The sequence below is a fragment of the Chrysemys picta genome, chromosome 2, assembly GCF_011386835.1.
Source record: "Chrysemys picta bellii isolate R12L10 chromosome 2, ASM1138683v2, whole genome shotgun sequence".
Classification (NCBI taxonomy): Eukaryota; Metazoa; Chordata; order Testudines; family Emydidae; genus Chrysemys; species Chrysemys picta.
Genome location: NC_088792.1, coordinates 2,172,449 through 2,186,433, shown reverse-complemented (window position 1 = coordinate 2,186,433; position 13,985 = coordinate 2,172,449). Strand labels below are relative to the sequence as shown.

Below are 13,985 nucleotides of genomic sequence, written 5' to 3'. Positions count from 1 at the left end.
GCTCGGCAATGGACTCAGCTCAGTGGCGGGACTTTCCACTGCCCCCTCAGCTGGACAAAGACACCACCCCAGGGATACATTCTTATACACAGGTACAAACAGGTTACACATCACTCCTGACGTATTGAGGTGCAACCCCTCTACGTAGCAAGGTACGACCCCTCTACGTAATAAGGTGCCGCCTCTTACCTTGTACATGTTGGTTCGATCAAAACAACTCTATCCATCATTTTACCCTTTTGCCCCTGTCATTGGGATGGGTCGGCCTGTTCCCTGTTATCTGTGGAATGTTCCGGTATAGTGTATCTTGGTACCATGTTTATACTGTAACTATGCTAAATGAATATATATTTATGCAACATCAGCCCTTTCCTTGCCAGCTTCTGTGAGCAGGGCCTGCCTCTGGCTCACAGCTTAGCTTTGCTTTATGTTAGCAACGTCTTGACCATTACTTTGGTTCAGGCCTTAGGCCTCATACCGGGCCTCTGATACCAAGGTTTATATCTCAGGGCCTCCTCTTACTACATTCCCCCACTTTTTGTCTTTTTACGGGGAGGATGTTTACCCATCGTCCCGGAAAAGCATAATGCATGGACTGAGGATAACCTAGTGGGCTAAACACTTATATGGTTACCTTCTTTTACTATTCATACACTTATGCCCCATCTGTCTTTTTAGTCTGCACATTCCCTCGTACGACTGGCAGACAGATTTTATTATCCAATTATTTTTTAGTCCCTTATGATGGGCCTGGGAATGTTAGGCCCGGGACCATGACTGAGGAATGTAGTATTATGATTGAGCCTTAGAGGCACTCTCAAATAATTAATATATATCAATTATATGGATATGGCATATATATTTGGAGTGTGTATGGGCATATATGTATAGTATGTATGTGTACATATGATACCCCTTATATCCAAGCATAACCATGTTTTTCCAGTCCGGTGTTGTACTCTGGCCCTTTTACTTCTGTGACACAGATAGAAACACACTCCTATTAGGGCAATTCCAGTTATCACTTGTCTCATCATTAGTAGTAGGCTGAGTGTTTTGAAATATTGGAATAGGGATTGTGATAGTGTGTCTCACAGTGCTATGTATATAAGAAGTAAAACAGAAATTTGGAGTAGTGTGTGACGAACTGGGCCTGTTCTCACTGTGGTCTGTGAATGCTGACAGGGGAGTGGGGCTGGGATAGTCTGCATTGGAGGATGGGATCTGCCCGAGGGCGCATACCTGAGTGTATAACATGAGAACCCAGGAAGGGGTTGAAGGCCAGGTGACTCCTGAGCCCGGGAAACTGAACAAAGGCTGTGGGAGGGGTCGCTGAGGGGAGAGTGCTGGAAGCGAGCTGGAGAGATGGCTGGGAGACAGAGATGGCTCTGACCCCCCCGAAGGGGGGTGGGCTGGAATGCCCTGGGACCCCAAGCTGGACTTAACTGAGGGGGTCCTGTTGTCTGTGCCTGCAAGACCTGTCTTGGACTGTATTCCTGTCATCCAAATAAACCTTCTGCTTTACTGGCTGGCTGAGAGTCATGGTGAATCGCAGGAAGCCAGGGGTGCAGGGCCCTGAGTCCCCCAATACTCCGTGACAACTGGTGGCAGCGGTGGGATCTACTGCACCCCGTGGACGGCGCTTCCTGCAGTAAGTGACTGGGGAGCAGTAAAACGAAGGGGGATTGACGGGGACCAGGCCTGCTGAAGAGTGGGAGAGAGATGGTTATTACCCCTGGGAGTGTGTGACCAGCGAGAAGGACTTTTGCAGTAACAGGGTCCCCCGGGGGGATCGCAGCGAGTGGTCCCAGGGGCGGAGGAGTCTGCAGCTCGACCCTGGCAGAGAGGCGGTGACCTCGAGAAGGGCTGGCACACTAGGGGTCCCCCTGGGAACTGTGGGGAGCTGTGAGCACACAGGCCGGTGAGTGGCCAGCAGGAAGATGTATGCCAAGCGGCTTAAGAGCAACCTGGTGGAGCTGTGCAAGCAGAGGCGGCTGCGCATTGGGAGGCTCACCAAAGAACAGCTCATTGCCCAGCTGGAGGCGGAAGATCGCGCGAATGAACGGATCCCTGTGTCTCAGGGAAGCAGCCTGGCAAATGCAGCGCAGGCACCAGTGTCTGTCCCAGCTGGGAGTGGTCAGCCAGCTGCTGAGGGCTTCCCGAGACCCCTCCTTCCTATGCCTAGGGGAAGGGTGGGGAGGAGCCCAGCAAATACCGAGGGCGCCGTGACCCCCCTGGCCAGCAGGGGATCCCCCCGGCGAAGCCCGCCGGCCAGCAGAGGATCCTCCCGGCGACGTTCGGCATCCGTGGAGCGGAATTGGCTGGAATGGGAGAAAGAGCTAAAACTGAGAGAGCTGGAGGATCGTGAACGACAGAGACAGCATGAACGGGAGGAGAAAGAGAGACAGCATCAGCGTGAAGAGAGACAGAGACAGCATGAACGGGAGGAGAATGAGAGACAGCGTCAGCATGACCTGGAACTGGCGAGATTGAAGGGCAGCGAACCCCCGGCTGCGGTGAGTGAGGGGGGACCCAGGACTGCACGGAGCTTTGATAAGTGCATCATGGCCCCATACAAGGAGGGGGAGGACATGGATGACTTCCTGGAGGCCTTTGAGACGGCCTGCGAGCTGCACCGGGTTGATCCCGCGGACAGACTCCGGGTCCTTACCCCCTTACTGGACCCCAAAGCCGTGGCATTGTACCGCCAACTGGGAGAGGCAGAGAAAGGGGACTACGAACTATTCAAAAAGGCCCTGCTACGTGAGTTTGGGCTGACTCCTGAGATGTACCGGGAAAGGTTCCGGAGTCAAGATAAAACCCCTGAGATCTCATATCTGCAACTAGCCGTCCGCATGGAAAGATACGCCAGCAAGTGGGCTGGTGGGGCCCAGACGAAGGAGGACCTGATTAAACTGCTGGTACTGGAGCAACTGTATGAGCGGTGCCCATCCGACCTGAGGCTGTGGTTGGTGGACAGAAAGCCAGAGAACCCGCGACACGCAGGGCAGCTGGCTGATGAGTTTGTAAAGAGCCGGTCAGGGGGTAGCAGGGAGGAGCCCCAAAGGAACAGGCCCGCCGCGATGCAGAGAGAGAGTCCCCCTGGGACCTCCCAAAGGGGGAATATGGGGAATCCCCTCCCACGGGGAATGCCCAGCGTCAGGGACAACCGACCGGCTCGAGGGGACCCACGGGACATGAGCTGCTATTACTGCGGCCGAAGAGGCCACGTTCGGGCCCAGTGCCCCAAGCTCAAAGACAGACTGAGCAGACCGAACCCGCACCGGGTTAACTTGGTAGAGGCCCAGACGGACGAGGGGCAGGCTTCTCATGCAAGAGGGGCTGGCAGCTTATCAACTGCTCAAGAAAGAGAAGGGCCCCAGGCCAGCTTCTCTGGGGGGCCAGATGCTCCGGATTCAAAGTTCTCCGTTTACAGGGTTGGCGCGGGGCTGTCCCTGCGGAGCAAGTGCCTTGTTCCCCTGGAGGTGGATGGGAAGAAAGTTTATGGATACTGGGACACGGGCGCAGAGGTGACACTGGCCCGGCCCGAGGTGGTGGCCCCAGATCGGGTGGTGCCCAACACCTTCCTGACCCTGACCGGGGTGGGCGGGACCCCATTCAAGGTTCCCGTAGCGAGGGTACACCTGAAATGGGGGGCCAAGGAGGGCCCCAAGGACGTGGGAGTGCACCACCATTTGCCCACTGAGGTGTTGATGGGGGGGGACCTAGAGGACTGGCCAAGCAGCCCCCAGACCGCCTTAGTTGTGACCCGCGGTCAGAGCCGGCGAGGGGCACTGCGCCCTGGCCTTGGGGGGGGTGCCTTGCCTGAGGCGCAGGACCCTAACCTGGTGGGGAGGGAACGCCCAGGGACACGGCTCAGGGAGGCTGCAGCTTCGGACCCAGCGGGCGAGAAAGAGCAGGTGGCCATCCCTGTCCCAGCTGCTGAGTTCCAGGCCGAGGTGCAGAAAGATCCCTCCTTGCGGAAGATAAGGGACCTGGCCGACCTAATGCGGTACAGACCATGGGACGAGGTGGCCGGAAAAGGTTCCTGTGGGAGAAGGGGTTCCTGTACCGAGAATGGGCTCCCCCAGGGAAAATGGAGTCAGGGGGGATCAGGAGGCAGCTGGTGGTACCCCAGAAGTATCGCCGCCAGCTGCTGTGCCGGGCCCATGACATTCCCCTCTCAGGGCACCAGGGAACCTGGCGTACCCAGCAGAGGCTGCTACGGAGCTTTTACTGGCCTGGGGTCTTTGTTACTGTCCGACAGTACTGCGGATCCTGTGACCCCTGTCAGAGGGGGAGGAAGGCCTGGGACAAGGGGAAAACAGCTTTAGGACCCTTGCCCAGCATAGAGGAGCCTTTCCGGAGGGTGGCCAAGGTAAAAAGGGCGGCTCTAAACCAAGAGAGCCCAACGCACAGACCTCCAGACTGGAGCGCTGGGAGAAGACCACAGCCCAGTTGGAGCCCCAGAGGTATGGGGGTGGGAAAAGGGCACAGGCCGCATAAACCTTCCCACATGCGAACTGCGAGTGCCATCAAGCACCCCCGACCTAAGGGGGGGCGTGAGACTGGAGGGGCCTGGTGTAATTCTCACCAAGGAATGGGAGGGATGCGGGGGCATCCATGGGAACGGGGGTAGGTTCGAACTTCCCCAGGTCACTGGCTAAAGTGACCCTGCTCAGTTCGGTCTCGAAGGGGGGAGAGATGTGACGAACTGGGCCTGTTCTCACTGTGGTTTGTGAATGCTGACAGGGGAGTGGGGCTGGGATAGTCTGCATTGGAGGATGGGATCTGCCCGAGGGCGCATACCTGAGTGTGTAACATGAGAACCCAGGAAGGGGTTGGAGGCCAGGTGACTCCTGAGCCCGGGAAACTGAACAAAGGCTGTGGGAGGGGTCGCTGAGGGGAGAGTGTTGGAAGTGGGCTGGAGAGAGGGCTGGGAGACAGAGATGGCTCTGACCCCCCCGAAGGGGGGTGGGCTGGAATGCCCTGGGACCCCAAGCTGGACTTAACTGAGGGGGTCCTGTTGTCTGTGCCTGCAAGACCTGTCTTGGACTGTATTCCTGTCATCCAAATAAACCTTCTGCTTTACTGGCTGGCTGAGAGTCATGGTGAATCGCAGGAAGCCGGGGGTGCAAGGCCCTGAGTCCCCCAATACTCCGTGACATAGTGACACTACTACTGAGGCCTTTATATATAAATATATTGTAATTAGTTACTAGCCAGGACTGTCCATTCATGTTATAGGTTACCCTTACTGCTAGTTGTCACCCTCTGGTTAGCTTCACTGGGCAGGAAATAAAAGTGGCCAGCGTCTCTGTTCCATTGGTTGCACAGGTCTGCGATACACCAGTAGTTGACATAGATCCAGTTGTTTCTTATGGATGCTGTCTTCCAGATAACCTACTGAATTGACAGTAACCAATGTATCGAATAGCGCTGTGTCAGGATGTAGTATTGTACCCAGACACTGAACAAGATTGTTTTGAATAACATGTGCCTCAGTTAGGATGCAGTGTCGCTGACCCAAATTATGACTGGTACTAACAGGCAATTTGTTTACCTAATTTGTAGTTACTGTGTAACTTTTTGTTTGTTTACCACATTGTTTTTTCTTTGCCTTCACGTTGTTTGCTGCCATTTGTTTGTTGATTTTTACCTGTGTGTTGGTTAAACAGTTTAGCAAGGTTATGTATATTGTAAATGTTGTACAGCAATAATACAATTCAGTAATAAGACAACAGTACAACAATAATATAGTAGTACAGCAATAATAGAGTTGTTTTTACATAGTAACCAAGTTGAAATTAAATGATGGCTTATCCTGGTCCAACTAGTGGTTTTTAGCTGATTGTTAACTTAATTGTCCATATATGGTAGATCGAGGTGTATTTAACCAGTCTCTTATTTATAAAGCACTTCATTTTTCTGTTCTTGATGCTTGGGGGTTTCTTCACTGTATACTGATATCATCTGGTGTCTTCAGGGTGTGATATTTTCTGGTGTCTTTGGTCTGTGGGATGCAACTTAAACAGCTGGTTAGTTAACATAATAAAAGATTTTTGCTTGTTTCTTTTTTGTTTTTGTTTTCAGTAACCCAAACTTAATACACAGTTTAACTTAGTTTGTTTACAGTGTAATAAGAACAATGTAATAGGGACCGAGCCTTTTATAACACAAGCTATACTTTTGCAATTGTTGTATAGACATTCATTTTCATTTAAAGTACATTACTGATATTTTTATACGAAATGTAATGTTTAACGGCTAAAATAAATGCTCACAATCTTCCATGAGAAGGTGTATTGCTTTCCCTTGCTGAACAATTTGTTTCAGCAAAGGAGTTAACAGAATTTTTACCAAGCTTTTTAGAGTTAATTTGCTTGTGATACCAATTTCACTTTTGTTAACAGTTTAGAAGCACAACTTTAACAACCACTGCTTCCCATTAACATAACATAACAAAAGAAAAGCATAAAAAATTAAACCAACTATAAAATTAAACCAAAATAAATTTTGAATACAGTACTTTGAGGGTATTTGAGGGTATACTTTCATGATGCTTTGTTATGTTTGGGAGCCAAAGGTGGAAACCTGTTGAAAACTTGGAAACCCGTTGAAATTGTTTGGTTAGCTTTATGCATACATTGTTATTTTAAAACATTTTGGTTATGACATTCTTATAACTATATTTAAAAGTGCAAACGAGTTTATAAAAAGCCCAAAAAAGAAATTAACATTTTGTTAATATTACTTTTACCTTAATGTTGAGGTTTCCCCTTTTATTTGTTATTCAAAGGAAAAATGTAAAAAAAATCTTAAAAAACAAAACAAAATTGTGATTGATAAGACAATATTTTTTGTTTGCAATTGCATTATTTGTTGAGGCAGAAATATATGTACATATATTTGTAACTGAAACCTTTTTGAACTTTGCACAAAAAATTGGTGTTAATACTACTATGATTATACCTCAACCATGATCTTAAAATAGTGTGGTACCACATATACATAAATTTTTAAAAGGGTATAAAATTGACTTTTGTTGCAACAAAATAAAAATAATAAAAAATAGTCATGTGACTCACACAACATACAACACAAAACAACACACATGACATACAGGACAAACTTACAATTAACAACAAATGGCGCCAGAATTCTATTTATAACTATACAAAATAAGGCCAAAAAAAAATAAAAAAATAAAAAATAAAAAATAAAAAGGGTTAAACATTTGAATAACAAAATTATTTCTTTATTTAAAACTTGTAACATAAATTGGTAAAAAATATATTACTATTTGCTAAATGTATTGTATTAATTTGGTAACAAGGAATTTTGCATTACTTTATATTTAACATTATTTTAAAACTCTGCTATATGGAAATAAAAAACGCCCATGTTTCAAATATTAGTGAGTGGTTAGAATTAGAAGCAGAGTGTGCATTTCTGTTGCTTGGCAACCATATCTTCAAGAAAGTTAGGAATAATTCCAGCTGTTGCATTCTTGAAGGGTTAAAATACTTAATTTACTGGATTTATTTAAAGTAAAGTTTTTACCTTGTTTTCTTTTTGTTTCTTGTTTATTCTGTTTTCAATTGCTGTATTTTTTGGAGGTTTCTGTAAAAACTATAACTTTTAACTTTTAAAACAAAGAGAGAGAGCAGAATTGAGGAGAGGCGGGGGAAAGGGAGGGGTGAAGAGCAACCTAGGAAGGTAGCGAGACCTGAGCCAAGAGAGATTAACTCTATCAAAATATTTGAAAGTACAGGCAGCAGCAGCAAGTTTAGCAAACTAAGAAAGCATATAAAGGACAAACCTTAACCGGTATGTAAAAATATTTGAGAAAGACGATTCTATTTTCAGATATGAGTGCGGAGTGTGGTTCTGTGGGTCAAAGCAGTTGGGAACCTGCACAGTTAGGAACCGCGCCCCTGGTTTTTATCCTGGCTTTGAGAGGAGAATGGGGGTAGTTACCTGCTCTTGTAAAACCTGAATTTGTTCCCCCCAATGTCTGTTGCTTTTGTGTGCATGCGAAATGGATGGCGGGAGTGCCCTTTTTTGCTGCAGTTAACTGGTTTTGGGCAAATCCATGTGTTAATGCATCAATTCTAGGTGTTAACCCACTTAATTTTGGTTTTATACTTTGAAATGTTTTTTTATTTACTCCCCTGCGATCGAGTCGCAGCTCCTGTCTCCTAATGTGCTCTGTGAACTGTTCCATATTTTCCTTCATCTGATTTACCAATTCTGTGAAAGTATTATGTGCTACTCTTTCCCTCTGTATGTGTGTATATATATCTCCTCAATATATGTTCCATTCCATATGCATCCGAAGAAGTGGGCTGTAGTCCACGAAAGCTTTAGTCTCCAAGGTGCCACAAGTACTCCTGTTCTTCTTTCCCTCTGTGCACTTACTTGTCCTGTTCTGACAGGCACCAGTCTAGGTCTCAGTTTAAGTTTAACTGGAACCTGGCTTTTAGCATAAGGTGGTGGTTGCAATGCAGTGGACCCCGTTTCATCTTTTAGTTTTACTAGGACCACCTTTTTCCACTTCTGTCCCCATTCTTCAGGCACAGGGGAGCTACCTGAAGCCTGCTGTTTACCACCAATATTTATAACAAGGGACGGCACTTTTTGCTTCTGCAGGTTTTCTACAGCTGTTTCCAATTTTTTATTTTCCTGCTTTACTTGCTCGAGCATATCATGAGTTTGGACCGCCTGTTGCCGTGCTAACAGAGCCTGGGCTTTCCAGTGCTCAACTGCCCGGGTTACCTCTTCTACTCCTCCTGTTTTTTCTGTGACTTGTTTGACCAGCATTCCAGCATGCTGTCTGAGCCGTCTCACTGCCAGAGACATGAGTTTCAAAATTCTTGCTTTTTTACTCTTATTACTGTTTCTCAGAGCTTCGGTTTCTACCATCGCTCTACATAAGCCAGTCCATGTTTCCCCACTCTCTTTTTTAAATTCATATGGACCCCCCTTTACTGGCAATCCAGCGGGTCCAAGAGTTATCAAACTCCGTGGGGATCATGAGGGAGGGAATAAGGGGGTTCCCTAGCTCGAGGTTTACTGCCATGTTAGATAGCGATTCTTACCACGGCAGTTTTGTTTACTCACCAGATCAGCGGTCGGGGTCACCAGTGTTGTGAGATGCTACCGGTGTGGTGCTTCTGCTTTCTCCTGTTGATATCACTTGGCTGCGTGCGTGTGTTCCCTCTGTGTGCTGCCCCAGCTCTGCGCAGATAGCTGACACAGCAAACCCGACGAGAACCCCCAATAACCACAGAGTCTAGTAAGGTACAAAGGCACCTCGGCCAGGTTTATTGCGACCCTGACACAATTTCAGTTCCCCGTAGATTACTTAGTCTACCGGGCATACTGCTAGAAAGTACCGCTCGGCAATGGACTCAGCTCAGTGGCGGGACTTTCCACTGCCCCCTCAGCTGGACAAAGACACCACCCCAGGGACACATTCTTATACACAGGTACAAACAAGCTACACATCACTCCTGACGTATTGAGGTGCAACCCCTCCACGTAACAAGGTACGACCCCTCTACGTAATAAGGTGCCGCCTCTCACCTTGTACATGTTGGTTCGATCAAAACAACTCAATCCATCATTTTACCCTTTTGCCCCTGTCATTGGGATGGGTTGGCCTGTTCCCTGTTATCTGTGGAATGTTCCGGTATAGTGTATCTTGGTACCATGTTTATACTGTAACTATGCTAAATGAATATATATTTATGCAACATCAGCCCTTTCCTTGCCAGCTTCTGTGAGCAGGGCCTGCCTCTGGCTCACAGCTTAACTTTGCTTTATGTTAGCAAAGTCTTGACCATTACTTTGGTTCAGGCCTTAGGCCTCATACTGGGCCTCTGATACCAAGGTTTATATCTCAGGGCCTCCTCTTACTACATGGGGATGTAGCTCCGGCTGAGGAGGGGGCCGGCCTGGGGCTGGGGAGCGCCCGCAGGTTCGTGCCAATGCTGCAAGCAGAGTGGGCGAGGGGAGGGCAAGCTCCGAGCACACCGGAGCGGTGGCGGATTGCCAACTTTCTAATCACACAAAACTGAACACCCTTGTCTTGCCCCTGCCTCCCACTCACTCCATCCCCCCCACCTTGCTGTCTCACTTTAGATTTTCATTGGGCTGGGGCCGAGGGGTTCAGAGTGTGGGAGGGGGCTCAGGGCTGGGGCAGGGTGATGGGGCACAGGAGGGAGTGAGGGGTGCAGGCTCGGGGTGGCACTTACCTCAGGCGGCTCCTGGAAGCAGCCAGCATGTCCCTGCAGCCACTTGGCCCAGGGGTGTCCAGGGGTCTTTGCGTGCTGCCCTCATCTGCAGGTGCCACCCCTGGAGCTCCCATTGGCTGCGGTTCCCTGCAAACCGGACTATTAACAGCCGGAGCCACCAGGGTCCCTTTTCAACGGGGTGTTCTGGTTGAAAATCGGATGCCTGGCAACCCTCGTGGGAAGGAAGGGGGCAACCTGCTACCTGCTGGGCGTGAATGTTGGGAGAGGAGCCGTTAGGAGAGCAACCCCTGGCCAGTCTCTGCTCGCACCCCACTGGCTGCAGAGGGGCCTGGGCTTGGCACGTCGCATGGGACCACTTCCCCTGAATTGCCAGGCTGGGCTGCCAATCCCAGCTCCACACATGGCGCAATCACCACCCAGGTAGGAGCCTGGCCACCCCCCAGCGCCGCTCCCTGGGAACTCGGGCGCCCGCTCTCTCTGGCACTTTGCAGCCAGACTACCCCAGCCGCAGCTGAGGTAGCCCAGGAGCCAGGGCCCCAAGAGCCCCTCACCGTGGGGTGCGTAGGAACCAGGAGCGGAGGCTCCTTAAACACCTCGGGAGAAGAGGGAGACCCCGGAACCAATATTTCTGTTCCATGTAAGTTTTCTTCAGCCTGCTAGGGTTAGCGGGTGTTAGCGGGTCACGGCTTCCAGGGGTCAGCTACAAACAATGGGGCAAGTTCCCCAGACGGAAGCAAGCAGCCCCCTCCCCCTGTTCCATGGACCCCAACAGACACGGGATGCCTGGGTGTGTTTAGGACCATCCTTGCCTCGGTGCTGGAGGGGAGAGCTGAGAGTCAGGACTCCTGGGTTCTCTCCCGGGCTCTGGGAGGGGCATGGAGAGTAGTGGTTAGAGCAGGGGGGCTGGAGCCAGGACTCCTGGGTTCCATCCCCTGCTCTGGGAGGGGAGTGGAGGCTAGTGGGTTAGAGGGGGGCTGGGACTCAGGGCTCCTGAGCTCTATTCCTGGCTCAGAGAGGGGAATGATGTTTTGTGGTTAGAGCAGGGAGCTGGAGCCAGGACTCCTGGATTCTATTCCCAGCTCCTTCACAGACTTCTTGTGTGACCTGAGTGAGTGGCCTATGGAGAGAGCCTCTCCTGCCCCCCATAGGTAACTAGTGGGGTGGAAGAATGTGGCAGTCCCCCAGCTGGGCGGGAGGGGATGAGTGAGTGGAGGGCAGGACTTTGGAGCAGGGGGCGGCGCCTCAGGGGCAGGGGGCAGAGCAGTGGTGTCCAGTTTTCAGAAATTGGAAAGTTGGCAACCCTAGTTCTAACCCTCTTCACTCCCAGTGGCGGGGATCCCCCTGTTATCACCCCAAGCATTCTAAAACGTGAGTCAGGCACCCCCAGGCATGGGATTGGCTTAAATATCATGGGAATATATTTTGAAATAATAAATGTGCTCTTTTATTTGCCATCTCATTTCTGAGCTTTTAGGGTGCACGCGGGTCGTGTTTTCCAGCTTTTCTCTGCAATGGTGAGGACTAGAAACTTACTTTTTTTCTGAAATGAAAGCTGAGATTCTCATGTAATAACATGGCTCTGTCGGAGAATAACAGAGTTCTCACTCTTTGGTTGGGTACAGCAAGTCAGATACTTTATTTTCTCTCTATCAGTTGCATAGAGGGAGAGAGCTAGGCAGGTCCCTCAACAGGTAAATAATTACAGCAAGCGTTTATACCTTTTGTTACAATAATGAGCAACAGCTGCGTTTTGTTTATACATAGGTCATTCTGATATCTTGTTTTGCTCACTAATGTAGACTCTTAGTCTACATTCCATATTATCTACACAAGGTCGCAGCAACTTCTCACACAGTTCTTTCCCACTCGCCTCACACAATCCTCGCTTCTACAAATCTCGCGTTATTAGGGTTACAGTTAGCCTGACTCTTGCTAACGAACTGTCATGCATTGCAATCCCCTTCCTGTCAGTTCTTTCTCTGCTTCCACAGCTCCAGGAGCTGGGGCTTTAACAAAATCCACCAGCTAGTGTGAAACTCAATGACATCGGGAGCATTGGCAACACTAGAAATAGAAACCAGGAGTCCCAAGTATTATTTCCTGCCCCACCCCCACACACCTTCTAACCCACTAGCCTCCCGCCCCAGGTGTGAGGGTTGCAAATCCCCACTCTGCTTGGGCGTCAGTAATGCCATTCAGGTGCTCCACAAGTCACAGAGACCTGAGCTCCAGCCCGAGTGGGGAGAAAGTCTCCGGATCCCCTGTGGATGTTTTTTACGTGTCCGTTTGAAGTCTGCACCTGTGGTGGTGATACTAGGGGCACAAACAGCTAATACATTTCAATCAAAGCCTCCAGCCATAGGCGGCGAGTTCGATGGGCCTGCGGTGCCCGTGCTCCACCAATATTCAGCAACGTGGGCCCGGCTCCACCAGTGTTTGGGCTGATATTTTCAGAGCCGTCCTGTCCATAGGATGGACCGGGGCAGCCTCTCCTGGCCCCATGCTTCGGGGGGCCCCGTGCTTCAGGGGGATGCAGGGTCCAGGGCAGCCTGCGGGGTAGCGGGGAACCTGGCGCTGGCAGCAGCAAGTGACCCGGCCCCAGCCTGCCCTGCTCCGCCCAGTCCCCACTCCTTCCCCCAAACCTCTGCCCTCCCCGGCTCTTCTCGCCCCTGCTCCGCCCCCTCCTCACCTCTACTCCACTCCTTCCCCCAAACCTCCGCCCCCCCGGCTCTTCTCGCCACTGCTCTGCCCCCCTCCTCACCTCTACTCCGCCCCTTCCCCCAAACCTCCGCCCCCCCCGGCTCTTCTCGCCCCTGCTCCGCCCCCTCCTCACCTCTACTCCGCCCCCTCCTCACCTCTACTCCACTCCTTCCCCCAAACCTCCGCCCCCCCCCGGCTCTTCTCGCCCCTGCTCCGCCCCCCTCCTCACCTCTACTCCGCCCCCTCCTCACCTCTACTCCACCCCTTCCCCCAAACCTCCGCCCCCCCGGCTCTTCTCGCCACTGCTCTGCCCCCCTCCTCACCTCTACTCCACTCCTTCCCCCAAACCTCCGCCCCCCCGGCTCTTCTCACCCCTGCTCCGCCGCCTCCTCACCTCTACTCCACTCCTTCCCCCAAACCTCCGCCCCCCCGGCTCTTCTCACCCCTGCTCCGCCGCCTCCTCACCTCTACTCCACTCCTTCCCCCAAACCTCCGCCCCCCCGGCTCTTCTCGCCCCTGCTCTGCCCCCTCCTCACCTCTACTCCACTCCTTCCCCCAAACCTCCGCCCCCCCGGCTCTTCTCGCCCCTGCTCTGCCCCCTCCTCAACTCTACCCCGCCCCCTCCTCACCTCTACTCCGCCCCCCCCGCTCTTCTCGCCCCTGCTCCGCCCCCTCCTCACCTCTACTCCACTCCTTCCCCCAAACCTCCTCCCCCCCAGCTCTTCTCGCCACTGCTCCGCCCCCTCCTCACCTCTACTCCACTCCTTCCCCCAAACCTCCGCCCCCCCCAGCTCTTCTCGCCACTGCTCCGCCCCCTCCTCACCTCTACTCCGCCCCCTCCTCACCTCTACTCCGCCCCTTCCCCCAAACCACCGCCCCGCCTCTTTCCGGCTTCCGTCCCCTCCCCCAAGCGATGCCGGGAGCAGGGCGGGGCCGGCTGGGGCCAGGTCACTCGCTTCTGCTGGTGCCAGGCCCCTGTAGACAGGACGGCTCTGCTCTTACCCGTTCTGGGCACCACCAAAAATG

The 13,985-nt window shown here is 51.4% G+C and overlaps 1 long non-coding RNA gene across 1 annotated transcript; it reads right to left on the bottom strand.

Annotated features, from left to right (window-relative positions):
- Positions 1-6,353: 6,353 nt before the first annotated feature.
- LOC135981898 (uncharacterized) lies at positions 6,354-7,695 on the bottom strand. Its single transcript, XR_010599074.1, has 2 exons — positions 7,564-7,695; positions 6,354-6,594 (listed from the first exon to the last, which is right to left on the bottom strand). It is a non-coding gene; the product is annotated as an uncharacterized LOC135981898 (long non-coding RNA).
- Positions 7,696-13,985: the final 6,290 nt, after the last annotated feature.